The sequence below is a fragment of the Toxorhynchites rutilus genome, chromosome 2 (assembly GCF_029784135.1).
Source record: "Toxorhynchites rutilus septentrionalis strain SRP chromosome 2, ASM2978413v1, whole genome shotgun sequence".
Classification (NCBI taxonomy): domain Eukaryota; kingdom Metazoa; phylum Arthropoda; class Insecta; order Diptera; family Culicidae; genus Toxorhynchites; species Toxorhynchites rutilus.
This window is the reverse complement of record NC_073745.1, coordinates 272,136,315-272,151,411: the sequence shown is the minus strand read 5'-3', so window position 1 is coordinate 272,151,411 and position 15,097 is coordinate 272,136,315. Positions and strand designations below refer to the sequence as shown.

Below are 15,097 nucleotides of genomic sequence, written 5' to 3'. Positions count from 1 at the left end.
TTACCTAACAATGGAACACAATCACATTATGTCTTTGTTGAGTGATATAACTGTAATCATGGAATGATGTACAACAACTGTCAGTGTCAACAAGTGTCAGTTTAAATAATCAATGCGGTTCGTTTTCAGGCAAGCTGCGGCATTTTGAAATTTCTATCTCCTCTCGTAGATAAAGCTACCCGTTCAAGCTTGTTTAACTAAGTTTTCCAAATGTTTGGCAAGTATTATAAACGAAGAGAGCTACTATATCTGGTGGATAACAGCATTGAGGGAAATGGCGGTTCCTTCGGCTGGAGGAAACCTGGATGATAGCTCAGGTAATCGATTCTTGTTTACATTGATCGCAGTAACAATTTCAATATGGTTTTAGAAAAATAATGCTGATCCCCCTTCATTCTCTTACAAAAGGCTGGTTGGTTGAATATAATGTTTTTATAGCATCGGACTAAACCAAAAAGCAGGTTAATAGAAAACCAAAACGGACTGGTTGTATAACAGACATCAAATTTTTACCATTCATTTTTCAATTGAAGTCAATAAATTCCATCCGAATATTACGGAATATTCTGAGTTTAGTTTTTTCAAAATTTATTGGACCTAACAGAGAACAATTTGTAGGAAATATCAAATTAATTATTTCAAAAAATACACTGAAGAAAAATCATTTTGCAAATTTAAATTATTTTTTCTCGAAAAAGTGTTCGTTTTTAATTGTGAAAAATTATGAATAGTTCATACAATAATCAATTAGTCATCCATGCATCGGAGAAGGGCACTTCTACAGAAAAAAGTTTTTCAAACAAAAACATTTTCATGTATTTTCTTGGATTTTACTCTTCATGAAGCACATACCCAAAATAGAATAACCCAAAAATGAAATCAAGAGAGTAAAGAGACTCCATATCTTTTTACCAAATGTTGTTGCAAGACCACATTCACTTCGACACATGTTCCTTGATAACTCATGAAGATTTCGCCCGGAAAAGGCTGAGCAGAAATATTTATTACAAAAAAATGTACTTTTCAATGAAAGTGTTTTCCATTTCCTACATCTTTCTCCCATCTTTCTGGCCACTTGGTGATACCATCCCGTCGACGATGTCGATTTTGAGGTTATCTATTTGTTTTCGCATCTCTTCAACATTTCGGTAACATGTATTACCCGAAACGTTCGCAATCCGGGGACTTTTTTTATGAGTACGTTGATTAGGACGAATTTCCCCTTTGAAGCTGCTGGAGCTTTTCCATTTGTACTTTTTCTTTCAAAAATCTGTATTATCAGAAATACTCATTGTAGGGAAAAATCTGTTTTATTAGCATAAAAAAGTACTCATTTATTTACCACAAAATATTATATTTACTTGTACTTACCGTACTTAACTTGTAGTAAATGTAAATAACTTACTACATATACTACATTTATTGTAAATGTACATTAACATTTGCAAACCTCGAATCACTCGTGTGTTTGATGACGCTTATACTTAGTCTTTCTAAATTCAATTAAATTCAAAATTCAATAAAATTTTCGACTGCCGATACGATGTCTAATCAAATCTTTTGATCGTAAAATTGCGTTCATCGTGTCGTTGCTGAGTACATTTCGATGCTTATCCCTTGTTTGATTATACAGATCGGACTTGATTATTTTTATTTTATTTTATTTAGTACATCATCTTCGACTACGTCGCACAGACTGACTTAAAACCAACTATACTAAATCTCTAATCCTAGCACTGAACACGTTTCTTGTCAACAGAAAATCAAATTCATTACAAACAACATTAAAGGACATGGACTACACATTGCGTATTTGAAACAGAAATGCCAGCAAAGAATCAATTTTCTCCAAACAATAACCGGAACATGGTGGGGTGCCCATCCAGGAGACCTCATTCAGTTGTACAAAACAACGATATTATCAGTGTCAGAATATGGCAGTTTTTGCTTCCGATCAGCTGCCAGGATTCATATTCTCAAGCAGGAGAGAATACAATATCGTTGCCTGCGTATAGCCATGGGGTGTTTGCATTCGACACATACGATGAGTCTCGAAGTTTTGGCAGGAGTACCCCCGCTTACTCTTCGGTTCAGAGAATTATCCTACAGATTTCTCATCCGTTGCAAGATCATGAATCCATTGGTGATTGATAACTTCGAAAATCTACTCCAACTGATTCCTCAGTCAAGTTTTATGTCTTTATACCATGAGTACCTTACACACGACGTGCACCCCTCACCAGGCATCTCCAACCAAGTTTGCTTCCCATACTTTTGCAATTCCTCTGTCATTTTTGATCTGTCCATGCGACAAAAAATCCATGGAATCCCAGATCATCTACGCTCCGATTATATTCCGCCGATATTTTCGGCAGAATATGGGAAAGTTAGATCTGATAAAATGTTCTTTACTGACGGTTCATACATAAACGGGTCCACTGGCTTCGGCATCTTCAATGAAAATTCCAGTGCCTCTTTCAAACTCAAAGATCCTTGTTCCGTGTATGTCGCTGAACTGGGTGCGATATACTACGCACTGGGGATCATTGAAACATTGCCCATCGACCACTATTTTATTTTTTCAGACAGTCTCAGCTCAATAGAGACAATCCGCTCAATGAAGGTTGATAAACGCTCATCTTATTTCCTAACTAGAATAAGACAACTATTGAGTGTTTTGGTCGAAAAATTATTCAAGATTACCTTAGCATGGGTTCCCTCTCATTGTTCGATTCCGGGGAATGAGAAAGCGGACTCGCTAGCTAAGGTGGGCGCTTTAGAAGGCACACTTTTTGAAAGGCAAATTGCTTATAATGAATTTTTCCACATTCCTCGTCAGTACACGCTCGTAAGTTGGCAGCGCATGTGGAGTGGAGATGAGTTCGGTCGTTGGTTACACACGATTATCCCTAAGGTCTCGACGAGTGCATGGTTCAAGGGATTGAATGTAGGGCGTGATTTCATTTGCGTGATATCTCGGCTTATGTCCAATCACTACAACCTAAACGCGCATCTCTATCGCATTGGGCTCGCAGCAAACAATCTTTGTGATTGTGGCGATTGTAGCATGTACCACAAATTACTTTGGAGAACCCTTCGTACTATTTCTTCAGCTCAGAATCAACAGCGGTGTGTGCTTCTGAGTGTCTTTCTCTGTGTAGAATGAGATGCATGGCAATGCGAGTGCCATTCCCATTTTCGATTTGGGCGGCTGACCATATTGAGTACCAGGTGTAACTCGACGGCTCAATTTAGCCAGGACGCAGAGCACCAACACATGCCTCGTAGATTTTTTTTTCATTTTCTGTTTTTTTCCCCCAAGTGGAAAGAGTCTTTCGGCGGGTTTTCTTGTTCTTGGAAACCAAAAACCGGCCAGCGACTCGACTTAAACTGCGCTCGGGAGATGAAAAGACAATTGCCCGCGAATGTTTGAAAGCGGGACAAATCCAAGCACAGAAGGGACTTCGGAACGACTACGGAATTGCTAACATCGTTAACAATTGCGTAGTTCCGGTTCCAATGAATATCTGTCTGATCTGAGGATCGAAAAGTGTGGTCGCCCATTCCGACTTTGTCCGTGGAAGAAGGCGGAAGCGGTTAGTGATTTTGTACCGCGTGTTACCCGTGTTGAAGGTAAAAGTCGGGAAGTAAGTTGCATCGCAGTTGGTATATTAAAAGTTTTCCTTTTTTTTCTCCTTTTTTGAAATGTGTAGTGAGATTAGAAAACTAGTAGTGCGAATTAATTGATACGCTGAAGAAGTTAGATACTCTCCAGTGCACCAGCAAACCTAATTGGAGGTAAGCCTAAAACGTGGCACGTGGCTAAATTTACAATAATTCTATTGTGGCTTTTGTGGTATTTCGTTTTTTTTATGTGGTATGTAGAAAAAGCCGCTTACTGACCCCACGTGCGAGGTCTGGAAGTTACCATCATACTCGTCAATTCTGGTGGCCGCGCGGTGCGCTTACGCAAGACGGCACTCGCGCCAAAAGGGGAAACAGCACACAGTACGCAGCACGGAGCCATCACTCGTCCGTGTGCGTACTCGAGATTCATTGTCCCGTTCAACGTCTGCAGCGAACGACGGTAAAGCAGAACCACGTAAAACCTAGGTCGTGAGTACAAATCTATTTATTTCCGTAACTAATACATGCGCATGTAGGGAATAAATAGAGACAGAAGAACCACACAACTAATAAATGCCACACAACAATGCCACACTAGATTTTGTACAGTGTTCTTACCGACAGTGAGCGCAAGCCCGTCGGCAGAAAGAAAAGCCTGAATGAGATGAGGCGATAGAGTAGTTAGGAAACGTGCCGTTCAGAGAATCGATGGGTCAGAGGATCGAAACCCAAATTACCCAATAAAATGTTTATATAGATGTTTAAGGAAAATAATGTTCGTAATTTATGCTGTCTCGAATATATCTAAAATAAATCGTTGGGGGGAAATATATAATTAATTTGTTCAAAGAATATTATTGTAAAGAAATGTTTATGTAGTTCTTGATTGTTAGGCAAGGAAAACTTTGCGTATTTACTGGCTCGCGGTGTGGCCTAAAACCCGTCAAACCGAATAGATTTTTCAGTGTTGTGAGGTCACGAGTCCAGGGTTGAGACTCGTTTCTGTTGTTTGCATACAGCTTCAACCCCCGCTTCCTCTTCTGATGCAAGCTTCAAGGTGGGTGGGAGATCATCATTGAGTAGATCCAGTGATGATAATTTCAGTATAAACGGTGTTCATTGAGAACCACCGGAGTGAATTTCTGTTGCTTTGGATTCGGAACGCGGACAAACGGTGTCGCGGGTCTCTCTTTGGAGCGCAGCCAACAGTCGCGGAACAAACCGGGTTTAGCGACAAAAGGACAAACCCGCCCTCAGGTGTTGGGTGTCTCAGAGCCGGGCAACGACAGCAAACACGGCGGCTGGTCTCCTCTTCGCAGGAGTGGCGCTTAAGCCAGCCGCTTATCTACGAAAAAGCCCCGGTAGCGACTGGCTCGCACGCTTTCACAGCATCGCGGGTTACATTTGGCGCCCAACGTGGTTTTGGCACGAAATTTTTGGAAACATATTTTTGAAATATTTTCTACTTGGAAATTTTATCCAACTAATTTCGGATAAATTTCTAATTTCGTGGATTAACTATCAATTATTTGTATTTTGAGATTTTTTTTTTCGGTGAATATAAAATAAAATTTTTTTGAAACCATATTACTCGCATATTATTATTATTTTTCTTCTATTGTATTTATCCATTATATATTACATTTTTCTCTTCTTAGTATAAGCGTCTCATTCATACACAATATATTACAATTAATAAAATACGAAATTGGGAAATAATTTTCATTCGAATTAAATAATTTAAATCCTATAGTTAAGAAGTACTGAAAAATTATATATATTTTGTCATATTTCTAAAATTTTGGTGGTTCATTGAGCTGCATTGATCTTCACCCTGCAATAAAAGAATATTTTTGAATTGGTATTTGCTAACAATTTTGGGTAAAAATGGAAAAATTTCCTTTTGCTGAACATTTGAATGTGGAGGAGGTAGATTACGAACTTTTCATTCGTAATCAACTAAACGATGAAACTAGTGGCTTGGATCTCTCGGGAAAGCAAAGGCTCTTGAGAAAATTACTAAAATCGGATGTGAAAGCAGGTCGAAATTATCGTTCCAATATAAATATTCAAGTGGAGTTGCCGATTATTGAGAAAAAACTGGATGAAATTATGAATAAAATATGGAGAAATGGAGTTGAAGGGAAAGTAGAGTCGTGTCTATTGCACTGCTACTATCGTGTGAAAAGATGTCAGTCGGGGAATGTAGACGAGAAAGTACTGAAACGAAATTTGGTAGGTCGTATTGGGGAGATTATGAAGAGATATGGTATTGGACTTGGACTTGCATCACCGATCAAGGATAGAATAAATAACATTATTGGTGAAGCCGAACAAGCTAAGGCATTGAACCCTTCGCAAAATACGCAGTTGCAGGACATACCAACATTCGATCCTAATCCGATGACACCATTATCACATAACAATCCTCCGAGAAACACTGGAACTATACCCAAAACACGAAACAAAGAAAAAAGCGATTTAGAAAAGGAAAATAACGAATTGCGTAGGAAGATGGAAAAATTAGAACAAAGCCTTCAAAGCGCGATGTCGAAAATAAATGTAAATGGAACACAGGGAACGAGTAATGTGGCCGCAGGAACTAACCAAAACGAACAGTCTAACGTCAGGTTCAATTTGCCTAAGCCAAATATTGCCGAGGATAGCTCCTCAGAAGATGATGGTATACCAACAAGACAAACTCAGAATCAGCGATCGAATCGACCAGAAGTTGTGGATAGTTCAAGCGACTCTCAAACGTCAGGTTATCCTCGCGAACATAGGGGTTTGCAGTCAGCAAATCGAGAAAGAAGGTTCCGTTGTCGTGACCGAGTATTCCAGTCTGGAAGAGATTTCTACAGAGTAGAGAAATGGAAGCTACGATTTTCAGGAGAATCGAGATCGGCGAGTGTGGAAAACTTTCTTTACAAATTGAAGAAGATAGCAGAGCGGGAAGGAGTTTCGAATAGACAATTATTGCGCGACGTTCATTTGCTTCTGGATGGGTTGGCTTCAGACTGGTTCTTCACATTTGTCGATCAGTTCGATAGATGGGAGACTTTCGAAAAAATGTTAAGGTACCGGTTTGGCAACCCAAACCAGGATCAAGGTATAAGACAGAAGATTCACGAGCGTAAACAACTGCGTGGGGAGTCGTTCATAGCTTTCGTTACGGAAATAGAGAAGCTAGTCAAAATGCTTTCAAAACCTCTTTCCAATGAACGAAAATTTGAAGTCATATGGGACAACATGCGTCAGCATTATCGCTCTAAACTCGCGACGTTCGATATAAACGATTTGCAACAACTACAAATGTTCAATTACCGCATCGACGCGGCAGATCATAGCCTTCAAATGGGTTGTGACGGACAAACGAGAAGACCGATAAACCACATAGAGGTAGGAAACAGCGATTATACCAGTGATGAACAAGAGTCGGTAAACGAAGTGAATCTACACCAAAATAGAGACCATCAACCTAGAAGGAATAGAGGGGCCAATGAAAGAGGGAACAGAACCTCTAATACTCAAAATCAACCGAGTACAACAGTTCCGTCAACTAGAAGCTGTTGGAACTGCCAACAAGCTGGACACACCTGGCGAGAGTGTACTAGCCCAAGAATAATATTCTGCTATGGGTGTGGAAATATTGGTAGGACAATTCGGTTATGCGAACGCTGCTCGGCAACGACTACGTTTCAAAACAGAGAAATGGGAAACTAAGTATGGGGTGCGAGATAGGGAATCCTTGTGTCCCACCGAAAGTGAAGATTCCCCCAAATCATAATAAATATTTGGACCGACTGACGAAAATCCATCAAATCAAAATCGATGCAAATAAATGTCCTCATATTAGGGTAAAGATATTTGACACTGAGATAGAAGCACTGCTGGACTCAGGGGCAGGGATAAGCGTGATAAACTCATTGGAATTGGTGGAAAAATATGGATTGAAGGTACATCCAGCAGCAATACGTGTGAGCACTGCAGACGGAACCGAATACAAATGCCTAGGACACGTGAACATACCATACACATTTAAAAACATTACACAGATTGTCCCTACGATTGTGGTCCCACAGATAAGTAGGAAGTTAATACTAGGTACTGACTTCTGGGAAGGGTTTGGGATAAAACCGATGATGGACACAGGAAATGGTCCTGAACAAATCGCAACTATTGATTTACAAAGTAATCCGAAAATTATTTTCAATGTGGAACCCTCAACAGAACTACCAAAGCTGATGCAATATGAAGAAGACGAAACGTTAGATATTCCAACGTTTGACACCCCCGCAGAACCGTTTCCAGAAAACATAGAAACGGAGCATGAACTCAATGATGAGGAGAGAGTAAGCTTAATAGAAGCCGTGAAACTATTTGCATTCACCTCTCCAGGACAGCTAGGTCGGACAGAGCTAATCGAACACGAGATAGTGCTGAAACATGATGCAAAACCGCGAAATCAGCCTATGTACAGATGTTCACCTTACATCCAGAAAGAAATAGATGCGGAAATCGAACGGTTTAAGGCACTTGACGCCATAGAAGAGTGTTACAGCGAATGGACAAACCCGCTGGTGCCGGTAAAGAAGTCCAACGGAAAAATCAGAGTTTGCCTGGACTCTAGAAGGATAAACGCGGTTACAGTGAAGGATTCCTACCCAATGCAGAACATGCAAGGAATATTTCATCGGATAGAGTATGCTAAATTTTATTCCATTATTGATTTAAAAGACGCTTACTTTCAAATACCACTCAAGGAAGAAAGTAGGAACTTTACCGCTTTTCGAACGGCGAAAGGGCTTTTCCGTTTTAAAGTTTGTCCATTTGGGCTCACTAATGCCCCATTTACAATGTGCCGTTTGATGGACAAGGTCATCGGATTTGATTTACAACCGAATGTTTTCTGCTATTTGGACGACATTGTCATCGCAACTAAAACCTTCACTGATCACATCAAACTTTTGGAAATCGTGGCAGAGAGGTTGAAAAAGGCAAACCTCACTATATCACTAGAAAAATCGAGGTTTTGCAGGAAACAGGTGATGTATTTGGGATATTTACTCACAGAACACGGCGTGGCAATAGACGGCTCTCGCATTCAGCCGATACTGGACTATGCCAGGCCCAAGTCGGTCAAAGATGTTAGAAGGTTGATGGGCTTGGCTGGCTTTTATCAACGGTTTATCAAAGAATACAGCGCCATAACGACACCGATAACCGACCTCCTGAAGAAGGGGAAGAAGAAGTTTAGTTGGACGATGAAGCAGAGTCAGCATTGAGCAAATTAAAAGCAGTCCTGACAACAGCACCCGTTCTAGCAAACCCAGATTTCTCGAAGCAGTTCACCATTGAGTCCGACGCATCCGATAATGCGGTAGGCGCAGCTCTAGTCCAAAATCAAAATGGAGAGACTAGAGTGATAAGCTATTTCAGCAAAAAGCTAAGCTGCACGCAGCGGAAATATTCTGCTGTTGAAAAAGAGTGCTTGGGCGTACTCTTGGCGGTGGATCACTTCCGACACTACGTCGAAGGAAGCTATTTCAAGGTGGTGACAGACGCTAGGAGCCTATTGTGGCTCTTCAAGATTGGCGCCGAATCGGGAAACTCCAAACTACTTAGATGGGCCCTTCGAATACAATCTTATGACATAGAGCTGGAATATCGGAAGGGGAAGAGTAATATTACAGCCGATTGTTTGTCTCGATCTCTGAATGTTATTTCAGTCTGCGCGATTGACCCAGAATACGAAGAGCTTACACGAAAAATTCAAACCGATCCCATTCACTTCAGCGATTACCGCGTAATCGACGGGAAAATTTTCAAATATAGCCGAAACTTGAATCGACAAAGTGACCCCCGTTTTTCCTGGAAGCAATTTCCTCCCGAGTCCATTAGAGAGGACATAATACGAGAAGAGCATGAGAAAGCCCATTTCGGGTTCGAAAAGACTGTGGCCGCCATCAAAGAACGATATGTGTGGCCAAAAATGAACGAGCAAATTCGCAAGTTTTGTAGAGAGTGCTTAAAATGCCAGATGAGCAAAGCTGGAAACATCAACACAACACCCCCCATGGGATCCCAGAAACCTGTTGAATACCCATGGCAATTTGTAACGCTGGATTACATAGGTCCGTTGCCAGCATCCGGTCGAAATCGCAGCACGTGTCTTTTGGTTGCCACGGACGTTTTTAGTAAATTCGTCCTAGTACAGCCGTTTCGAGAAGCAAAGGCAGAGCCATTGGTTGAATTTATTGAGAACATGATCTTTCGTTTGTTTGGAGTTCCAGAAATTATCCTCACGGACAACGGTACTCAGTTCCTTGCGAAAGCTTTTAAAAAGCTGTTGGAGGCATATCATGTGAACCATTGGTTGACACCCGCGTATCACCCTCAAGTGAATAACACGGAGCGAGTGAATCGTGTTATCACTACCGCAATTCGTGCTACGCTGAAGAGGGAACACAAAAATTGGACGGACAACTTGCAGGAAATTGCAAACGCTATTCGAACTGCGGTCCATGACTCGACTAAATACAGCCCGTATTTCATCGTATTCGGTCGAAATCAAATTTCCGACGGTAGGGAGTACGCGGCAATAAGAGAAAATTTTCAACCAAGCGATACGGAAAAAACAGTGTCATCGGAAAAACGAGAAAAACTTTTTGAAGAGGTAAAAAGTAACCTGACCAACGCGTACAAGAAGCATGAAAAAAGCTATAATTTGCGATCAAACACGAACTGTCCTAAGTATGTTGCTGGGGAAATAGTGTTGAAAAAAACTTTTCAATTGTCTGACAAAGGGAAAGGTTTTTGTCAAAAACTGGCCCCAAAATTCGAGCAATGTGTTGTCAAAAAAGTATTAGGATCCCACACATACGAGCTAGAAGACAAAATGGGGAAACGGATTGGCATGTTTCATACAACCCAGTTGAAAAAATTTAATCCTCCTTCCACACCATTCCAAAACAACTAAGCGTAATCGATTGAGCTATGTACCTTTTCTATAGGAAAAGGAACTATAATTATTAAAAAGAAAACACCTACGGGGAAATGTTATTGAGAATCCCGACAATTGAGTACCGCCAAAACTTTGGAAGATTGCCTTCAGTCTGAGTAGAAGCTTGCAATGACCTATTCTAGTAGCAGAGGTTCATGAAGATCAAGAACGAGTATGGGCTATGACCTGTACACAGTAGCGGTCACAGACACCGTGAAGCATAAAGCGAGCCCAACGATGAGTTCAAGAGGAAGTAGTGGCCTATGTGAAGCAAGGAAGTGAGCGCCTCAGCACTTGAAGAACAATCTGAAGAAGGAGCGAGGAAAAATTGTTTGGTTGATTCCATTAAATGGAGAAATTCAACTAGAAATCCAACAAAAAAAAAAAAAAAGGACGAAACCTCCAAGTGGTAGAGCTTACTCCCACGTGTAAATAGTTAGTTAGTTTATTAGCTTCCTAAAACCCTATCTCTTAGTTTCTAGTGTTAGTTTAAATTTAGTAATTAGTTGTAAATAGAAAATTTCACTCACGGTTTCTTCACGTTTTTCGTTTTTTTTCGTTCTTCTCATGTCATTTCGAAGAAATTCCATTTTTTTTGCATGTCTTATTTTTTGCCTTCATTATGTTAGTCATTTTCAATGTCCTCCTAAAAATAAATAAAACATGTTATCGAGTACTTTGTTTTGTATTCACCATCCGTCTAATATTTATTTGGATCTGTTTCGCTGGTTGTGCATTTGTCCTGATCCTGATTCATTCCACTCCACATACGTTCCAAATCCGGCAATTCCTGATCCTCCCTGTATTTTTGTTTAGTAAAATCCTGTCATTTTCCGTGGTAATCATTCCTGATTCGCTCCGTTTTTGTTAGCTAAATCCCGTCATTCTCCGTGGTCACTCATCCCTGATTTCCTCCATATTACTCCATATTCCTTTTTTCCTGTGTATTGTTGTTTTTGTGGGGTCCTCATCTCACTCTGGTCGATGATGCAAGTGCAATGTCCATTGATCTGAAACGAGAAAAACCAAAAACAACTTAACTCCCGATGAATTGGAACGACTGACATTCCAAACTTTCCTTAATAGTCCATCTCCAGACTGAATTTTCCGCGGATAATTCGCCATTGTCGAGCACTTCACACACATTCCAGACTGATTTGTTTACTTGTTTGAGAGCCCGTTGGTTTGGCGATAGCCTGAGTGTATTGTATGTATGTGTGAGATGACTGAATGAATGCGGCTCGATACATAGCGAGGGGTGAGTGAATGGTAATTTATGTTATTTGGATGATTTAAGAGTTTGATCATTTCCTCGCTGGAATACTTCCAGCGTTACGAAATGATCGGTAAAGTTAAAGTTTACGTTTCTGAGTAACCAATACTTATGATTCTTGGAATAGTCCAGGTTTGTATCGGTATTCAGAGACAGTTCACGGTTCATTTAAGGTGAATATTGCTCTAATTCCTTTTCCCTTCGATTTTATTCGGAGGTTGGAATAGACAATATTCATTAGTTTATTTTTCGACAGAGGTCGATAGCAAAATTTAATTTACGTCTTCGAATATTCCTCTCGGTGGAGAGGTAGAAGAAGTAAAGGTTATAGTATTTATATTGAGAATTTATTATTTTCTGATTTATGTTGTGATTGCAATCACCAACCAACAGTTTTTCCGAACGATTTAGTCAGCTAGTTTTTCGTCTCTTCAATTAACTTCATATGGCAATACCATTTTTTTTCCTCGATTACAGTTGTACTAGTTTTTTCTGTTGAGTTCACGCTACTTTTCGCTGGAGACCGGAGCTGAAAAGCATTGATGGTCAGTAACAGACTGACTTACAGGTCAGGATCTGCAAATAGATGAAGAGTCAATTTTTTGACGATGAAAACATATGACCCCGAAACATGCGTGAGAACTTTCCAGAATTAGATATTAACTGTTCCTTCGAAAATTTGATTGGATAAAACCAATCAAATTTTCGAAAATTTAGCAGGGAATGATGTAGCATGTACCACAAATTACTTTGGAGAACCCCTCGTACTATTTCTTCAGCTCAGAATCAACAGCGGTGTGTGCTTCTGAGTGTCTTTCTCTGTGTAGAATGAGATGCATGGCAATGCGAGTGCCATTCCCATTTTCGATTTGGGCGGCTGACCATATTGAGTACCAGGTGTAACTCGACGGCTCAATTTAGCCAGGACGCAGAGCACCAACACATGCCTCGTAGATTTTTTTTTCATTTTCTGTTTTTTTCCCCCAAGTGGAAAGAGTCTTTCGGCGGGTTTTCTTGTTCTTGGAAACCAAAAACCGGCCAGCGACTCGACTTAAACTGCGCTCGGGAGATGAAAAGACAATTGCCCGCGAATGTTTGAAAGCGGGACAAATCCAAGCACAGAAGGGACTTCGGAACGACTACGGAATTGCTAACATCGTTAACAATTGCGTAGTTCCGGTTCCAATGAATATCTGTCTGATCTGAGGATCGAAAAGTGTGGTCGCCCATTCCGACTTTGTCCGTGGAAGAAGGCGGAAGCGGTTAGTGATTTTGTACCGCGTGTTACCCGTGTTGAAGGTAAAAGTCGGGAAGTAAGTTGCATCGCAGTTGGTATATTAAAAGTTTTCCTTTTTTTTCTCCTTTTTTGAAATGTGTAGTGAGATTAGAAAACTAGTAGTGCGAATTAATTGATACGCTGAAGAAGTTAGATACTCTCCAGTGCACCAGCAAACCTAATTGGAGGTAAGCCTAAAACGTGGCACGTGGCTAAATTTACAATAATTCTATTGTGGCTTTTGTGGTATTTCGTTTTTTTTATGTGGTATGTAGAAAAAGCCGCTTACTGACCCCACGTGCGAGGTCTGGAAGTTACCATCATACTCGTCAATTCTGGTGGCCGCGCGGTGCGCTTACGCAAGACGGCACTCGCGCCAAAAGGGGAAACAGCACACAGTACGCAGCACGGAGCCATCACTCGTCCGTGTGCGTACTCGAGATTCATTGTCCCGTTCAACGTCTGCAGCGAACGACGGTAAAGCAGAACCACGTAAAACCTAGGTCGTGAGTACAAATCTATTTATTTCCGTAACTAATACATGCGCATGTAGGGAATAAATAGAGACAGAAGAACCACACAACTAATAAATGCCACACAACAATGCCACACTAGATTTTGTACAGTGTTCTTACCGACAGTGAGCGCAAGCCCGTCGGCAGAAAGAAAAGCCTGAATGAGATGAGGCGATAGAGTAGTTAGGAAACGTGCCGTTCAGAGAATCGATGGGTCAGAGGATCGAAACCCAAATTACCCAATAAAATGTTTATATAGATGTTTAAGGAAAATAATGTTCGTAATTTATGCTGTCTCGAATATATCTAAAATAAATCGTTGGGGGGAAATATATAATTAATTTGTTCAAAGAATATTATTGTAAAGAAATGTTTATGTAGTTCTTGATTGTTAGGCAAGGAAAACTTTGCGTATTTACTGGCTCGCGGTGTGGCCTAAAACCCGTCAAACCGAATAGATTTTTCAGTGTTGTGAGGTCACGAGTCCAGGGTTGAGACTCGTTTCTGTTGTTTGCATACAGCTTCAACCCCCGCTTCCTCTTCTGATGCAAGCTTCAAGGTGGGTGGGAGATCATCATTGAGTAGATCCAGTGATGATAATTTCAGTATAAACGGTGTTCATTGAGAACCACCGGAGTGAATTTCTGTTGCTTTGGATTCGGAACGCGGACAAACGGTGTCGCGGGTCTCTCTTTGGAGCGCAGCCAACAGTCGCGGAACAAACCGGGTTTAGCGACAAAAGGACAAACCCGCCCTCAGGTGTTGGGTGTCTCAAAGCCGGGCAACGACAGCAAACACGGCGGCTGGTCTCCTCTTCGCAGGAGTGGCGCTTAAGCCAGCCGCTTATCTACGAAAAAGCCCCGGTAGCGACTGGCTCGCACGCTTTCACAGCGTCGCGGGTTACACGATGGCTACCACGACATCGAGCATGTTGTCTGGTCGTGTATCCGGTTCCATACTGCTCGCTCTCAGCTCTCTAGAGCACTGAGAGCACAAGGCAGACAATCGGAGATCCCCGTCCGGGATATCTTGAGTAGCCGTGATCCTGATCTTCTGCTTCATCTATACCTGTTCCTCAGGAACGCCGATGTCAACGTTTAATGATGTTTCCTTCGTTGTGTCCCCGTTTTATATCCCTCCTATCCGATCGATAAACTTTTACTTAGTCGCGGCAATACATACACACACTCTTTACAGATACACGGGCCAAAGGTTGTGCAGTCCACTGATCATTCAACAAGAGCCAAAGGTTGTACCGCTCATGACAACTCTACATGAACTGATGATTGCGCCGGTTAGTGACCATTCTATCCTGGATTCCTCGAGTCGAGAAAGACGCACCACGCTAGATATGAGGTAGAGACTAGGGGGGCGTTGCTGATTAAGGGTCAGCTGCATCCCAA

The 15,097-nt window shown here is 41.2% G+C and overlaps 2 long non-coding RNA genes across 2 annotated transcripts; both read left to right on the top strand.

Moving 5' to 3' along the window:
* Positions 1 to 3,398: 3,398 nt before the first annotated feature.
* On the top strand, positions 3,399 to 4,443 carry LOC129770861 (uncharacterized). The gene is made up of 3 exons (XR_008742220.1): positions 3,399 to 3,633; positions 3,714 to 3,798; positions 3,886 to 4,443. It is a non-coding gene; the product is annotated as an uncharacterized LOC129770861 (long non-coding RNA).
* An 8,524-nt stretch (positions 4,444 to 12,967) lies between these two features.
* Positions 12,968 to 14,012, top strand: LOC129770860 (uncharacterized). The gene is made up of 3 exons (XR_008742219.1): positions 12,968 to 13,202; positions 13,283 to 13,367; positions 13,455 to 14,012. It is a non-coding gene; the product is annotated as an uncharacterized LOC129770860 (long non-coding RNA).
* The last annotated feature ends 1,085 nt before the right edge of the window (positions 14,013 to 15,097 follow it).